Source organism: Vombatus ursinus, unplaced genomic scaffold (assembly GCF_900497805.2).
Source record: "Vombatus ursinus unplaced genomic scaffold, bare-nosed wombat genome assembly UNPS02014863.1, whole genome shotgun sequence".
Classification (NCBI taxonomy): Eukaryota; Metazoa; Chordata; class Mammalia; order Diprotodontia; family Vombatidae; genus Vombatus; species Vombatus ursinus.
Window position 1 is genome coordinate 5,249,224 of NW_020954641.1, and position 6,000 is coordinate 5,255,223.

Consider the following 6,000-nt stretch of genomic DNA (forward strand, 5'->3'; position numbering starts at 1 on the left):
TTCTTGACTCCAGGCCTGCCACCTAACTGACCCAGGGAGCATATTAGGGTTATTGCAAGTCCCACCCAATTCCCCAAATGGCATCCCTGCTCATTCTTGTTCCTTTCATTTCTAAATTGATGATATTTAGCAGTTATGTCGTCCGACTCCAGGAGGCTGGACTACAATCTCCAGTATGAGGACTTGCTGAGCCCTTTTCAGGGCTGCTTACCTTTGGTGTCCAGCTGGCACTCAACTGCATCCCAGGCCATCATCAGCCATCCTGACTTTTGTCTTGCCACTGGACTTTGATGACTCAGAAAAAGAGAGTGAGGCTGATGACTTTGTGTAGCTCTGCTGCACTTAAATCCAATTCACGCCTGAGTCAAGATATCACCATGTGATGTCATTGGTCCTTCTTGAAAACAAAAGTTTCACAATGATAATAGTCTAAAACCATAATTTTACAGAATGAGGAATCTCAGGTCAGTTGGCTCCCTGCATTCAGGGACATCTCTAGTTGTCATGATCTATGTATTGCTACTGGACTCAGATGGCTCTGGCAAAGAAAGTGAGGCTGGTGACTGCACTTTCTTACCTCACTTAAATCCAATTCACCTGCATGTCATGGCATCACCTCCCTGATGTCACGGTCTTCTTTAAGAACAAAGGAGAAACAACCTCTGTGAGTAATAGTAGGAGGTGCCTCACTGGGGACCCAACTGGAATTAGCCAGTTGGGCAGCACAGCTTTCTTCCTTCCTTCCTTCCTTCCTTCCTTCCTTCCTTCCTTCCTTCCTTCATTCATTCCCTTTCTTCCTTCCTTCCCTCATTCATTCCTTCCCTTCCTTCCTTCCTCCCTCCCTCTCTCTCTCTCTCTGTCTCTCTCTCTCTCTCTTTTCATAGGGTATCATACCCTTACCTGCAGGTGCTCTGCCCAAAATAATATAAATTTTTAGGGACAGCTAGGTGGTGTAGTGGATGGAGTTCCGATCTTGGAGTCAAGAGGACCTGAGTTCAAATTCAGTCTCAGACATTTGACTCTTCTACTCTGTGACCCTGGGCAAGTCACTTAACCCCGATTGCTTCACCAAAAAGAAAAAAATGTGAATTTTGATCACTGAAATTTCACAAAATATTTTGGGGTTTATGGGCTAGATTTTTTTTTCTTAAGTACCATGCTTTAAATCCAAATCACTCTGGCCTCATTGATTGGCCAACAATAGGTCCCGGGTGAAGCCCCACTTGGTTATTGAACTCAAGTCCTCTGACTCTAAATTCAGAGCTCTCTGTACTTTCTTGTTCTTTTGCTGGCTTTGGACAAGTTACTTCCCATTTCTGGGCCTCAAATTCCTCACCTTAAAATGAAGGGGATGAATTTGATAAATAGTAGCCCTCTTCTTCCATTTTCTCTCAAATTCAGTAACTCTCCAGTGGAAAGATCATCAGATTAGAGGAACAAAAGACCCATCTTCAAATCTCCACTACTGAGGAGCTATTTGACCCGTATCTTCTAACTTTCAGTTTCCATGGGTTTTTTTTAAATAGAGATGATGATGCCTGATCCACTGTTCTCAATTAGCAAATTGCAATTTGCAATCTCTATTTGCAAAGAGGCAACTTGATAGTGGAGAGGCAACTGCCCTCCAAGTCAGGATGGTAGATTTAAGTCCCACATCTGATACAGCTAGGTGGCACGAGTGGATAGAACACTCGGCCTAGATTCAGAAAAACCTGAATTCAAATCTGGTCTCAAATACTTATTTGTTGTGTTTTTATTATTATTAGCTTATTAGCTGGGTACCATCTAGCCTCTATCTGCCTCAGTTTCCTCAACTGTAAAACAGAGATAACAATAACATCTGCGTCTTAGGATTGTTGTAAGGATCAAATGAGATAATATCTATAAATGAGATAATATTTGCTTAGTAGTGTTTGTCATATAATAGTTGTTTAGTAACTGCTTTCCTTCCTCTCTTGTTTCCTTCCTTCCTTTCTTTTCTTCCATCCCTCTTCCCTTCCTTCCTGAAACATACTGGCTGTTTGGCTCTGAGAAAGTCACTAAACCTCTGAGGGGCCCCAGGGAACTGTCTAAGACTATGAGTTTCAGAACAGATGCTGATCTGTGTCAGTGGAGAGAATCCCTTCACTGGGAGTTCTCTTCATAGGTGAAATCACAGACCTGATTCCCACTGGACTACACCCCCCAAAAAAAAAATCACTACAGAAATGTGAGTCTTTATGTGAATTGTTAGTTCACATTAAAGACTGCAAATTGCCAGGTCCCTTCCCATCCTCAGCAGGAGCAACCCCATTGTTATTGTGAATTTTCAGCAATGCCCAGAGAAGTCAGCCTGAAAAATCAAAGTGCTCCAGAATGATGAGACTCCTAGCCTCTGAAAGGTCCATGAAAAGACAAAGTCCATCCCATTAATTGCTATCCTTTGAAATATCCTTTTGATAGATAGCTAAGAACCCATGGAGCGATCCTTTTTTTTTTTCTCTATCCATTCTTAGTAGCCCTCTTTCAACTTATTTAAATGCACATCCATTATCATTAAACAGTCTCAGAAATTTAAATCTAGGAAGAATAAAACAGTTCTCAGAATATTTGCAGAGTCATAAAATCTCCAAACTTGAAGGTCATTTAGTCTAACCTTTGTCAAAATAGGTAATCCCCTCGGCAACATTCTCAGTAAGTGGTTACTGGACTTCTGCTTGAAGGTCTGCAATTTGAGGGAACTCACCACTTTCTTATACAACCCATTCCACTCTATAACAGGTCTAATTATAAGTTTTTCTTTAGAGAGAAGAAAAATTTCCCTCCTTGCTACTCTCTATCCTGTCCCTTGCTTTGAGTTCATTCCATTGACAAGCATTTATTAAGTCCCTATGATGTCTCTAGTTCTTTCAAATAGTCCTCATATGACAGGGCTTCTAGTTGACCTACTATCCTAGCAATCCTTCTCTAGACATAGTGTAACTTATTAATGTTCTTCCTAAAATGTGCTTCCCATAAATGAACTCAATACTCCAGAAGTGGTCTAAGGCAAAGGATCATGAATTCTCACCTCCCTTTTTTGGGATACTTTGTTTATATTAATACAGTTTAGGATGATTTTAACTTTCTTTTTTTCTTGCCACATCATGTTGTTGACTGATATTGATTTTGAAGTCCACTAAGACCCTGAGATCCTTTTCTCACATAGACTGCTATCTAATCCCATATATAAACTTGTGTCATTGATTTTTTGAAGATTCATTCCTTGATGCCAAAGTGTTTTTTCATTTAAAATACTTTTACTACTCAGTTTACAATTTGCAAAGTAGCCATAGTAATTACCACATACTTTATTTATAAAGATTTATAAATATTTCACACATATTTTCCCCTTTAACATATGTTGAATGTTAATACCATGCTAAGTTCCCCCTAAAATAGCCTATATTTAAGTCACACCTTGAGGTTTGCAAATTACTTCCCAGGGATGATTTCGTTTAACCCTCCCAACAACCTTGGGAGGTGAGGTAGGTATCAAAAATTGAGTTAAAGTCAGTAAGTCAAGGATCTATTTCCTCCATTTGAGAGCTCCCTCAAAGGAAGCAGATCCAGTCTATGACTGAGAAGGAGGAGACAAGTCTTTTTTGTAAATAAGTTTTTTTATCAGTATATTCTGTTTCTTAGGTCAATATAGTTGTTCTAAGTATTTCTTTCCCTCTCAGGAGCCATTCCATATAACAAATAGTATTTTTTAGAGAGGAGAAAAAATAGCACAATTTATCAATACACTGAAAAAGTCCAAAAACATGTGCATTGATTTTGAAATATATTCACTTTATCTCTATCATTTGTCTACCAAGCGAAGAGTCAAAATAACAGTGAATACATATGTAGGCTCTGAATTAGTAAGACCTAGGCTCTAGTCTTACCTCTGACACAAGCTGGCTAGGTGTCAGTAGAGTGATTAAACAAGTCATTTAACTGCTAGTTGTTCCAGAAAACTCTCTAAAGCTGTAAATTGGAGAGAAGGGGTTGATCTGCATTGATAAAGGAAATTCCTCACTAGAAATTCCCTACATCAATAAAGTCACAGGCCAAATCCAAAAATAAAAGTCTCCCAAGCAGTGCTCTCTGAATCCTTCAATTACATTCTCATACTAGCCATTCAACTCGGCAAATATTTCAGTTCAATGAACTGTTTGAGGTATCCCAAAATGAAATGGGCTGCCTCTCCAGCTGGTGAGCACTCCATCTCTGGCAGCCTTAAAGCAAAAGTTGTATGGCCATTTGTGTGGCTTGAGGTAAAGATGATTCTTCTGGATCATGGATTCTGAATCTTGCTGTGTCATGGGCCCTTTTGATTATCTGGATATGGCTATGGACCCTCTCTTTGGGTTAATGTGTTTAAATAACTCAAGGAAATACAATACTTCAGGTAGAGATTAGTGAAAAAATATATTTATATATACATACACACATATATGTGTATATATGTATATATGTGTGTGTGTGTGTATGTGTGTGTGTGTATTTCTCTATCTTAGTTCTCAGGCCTCTTCAAAATCTATCTGTGGACCCCAGGTTAAGAATCCTGCTCCAGATGAATAATACTTCTTCTCTGCCCTATGAAGTTCATAGAACAGTGGCAGAGGGAGGGGAGTGGGTTGGGAATAGAGGAGCATGTTTACAAATTAAGGACATAAACAATCAAGAAAGGAGGCAGGTTTGAGATATAATGAGATTGAGGGAGAGTGTGGGTGCTGCCCTCATACCGGAGCAAAGTTAAAAGACCCAGAATGAACCATCAATTGGACTTTGTTCCTAGATAACGCTATTTACTTTTGATGAGGGAATGGTGCCCCACTAAAGCCCTCCTCCAATGCCTCATTGGATGTCAGGATCATCTAGATTTTTAATGCCATTCTTTTAGAACACAAGGTCTGGCCCATTCAGCTACACTGAATGGGCATAAAGTATAGTCTCAGAACCAGCCCAGTTAAGTCCAGAGAACCTCATGATTTGAAAGCTGGACATTAGGGGCAATGTTTTCTTTTTGCTCATGATGATCCACAGGGAAGTAGGTATACAAAGTTCCACGTGGCTAAGTTTTTACAGCCAAAATGTCAACAATGAGTAGTTAGAGCCAACTCAAGATACTTTTAAAGTCAATTTAAATGAACATTCATTAAGTATTTACTGTGTGAAGTTCACTAGGTTAGCATGTGAGGAAAGGAGAAAGTTTAGAAGGATGCAATTGTGACCTCATAGACCTTGGTCCCTTAAGGAGATAGAATGCAAACACATTACTATGCCCCATATTATATTATAGTAGATGTGAATGCTAAAAAATGAATTGGTAAGTCTAAAAGATAAAAATCTGGCCATATCTCTCTCTCTCTCACACACACACATACACACACACACACACACACACACACACACACCACATTACTCAACAAATCCCAGTGGCTCCCTATCACTTCTAGTATCAAATACAAAATCCTCTATTTGGCATGTATAACCTAGCCCCCTCCTACCTCTGCAGTCTTCTTAAACCTTTCTCCCTGCTATGTACTCTTCCATCCAGTGATACTAACTTTCTTGCTCTTCCAAGAACAAGATACTCCATCTCTTGGCTCCAGACATTTTTTCTGACTGTCACCCATGTCTGGAATGCTCCCCCTCCTCATCTCTATCTACTGACTTCCCTGGTTCGCTTCAAATCCAAGCTAAAATACCATCTTCTACAGGGAGATTTTCACAATTTCTTTTTGATGTCTTTCCCTCTTCTCATTATTTCTTATATATTGTGTGTGTGTGTATATATATATATATATATATATATATATACATATATACATACATACATATATATCTTATTTGAATATATTTGCTTGCCTGTTGTCTCTCCAATTATACTGAGAGCTTTTTGAGGGCAGGAACTGTCTTCTGAATCTTTTTGCACTTAGCACAGTACCTGGCACAGAGTAGGTGCTTAATAAACGATTATTGACTGACTGA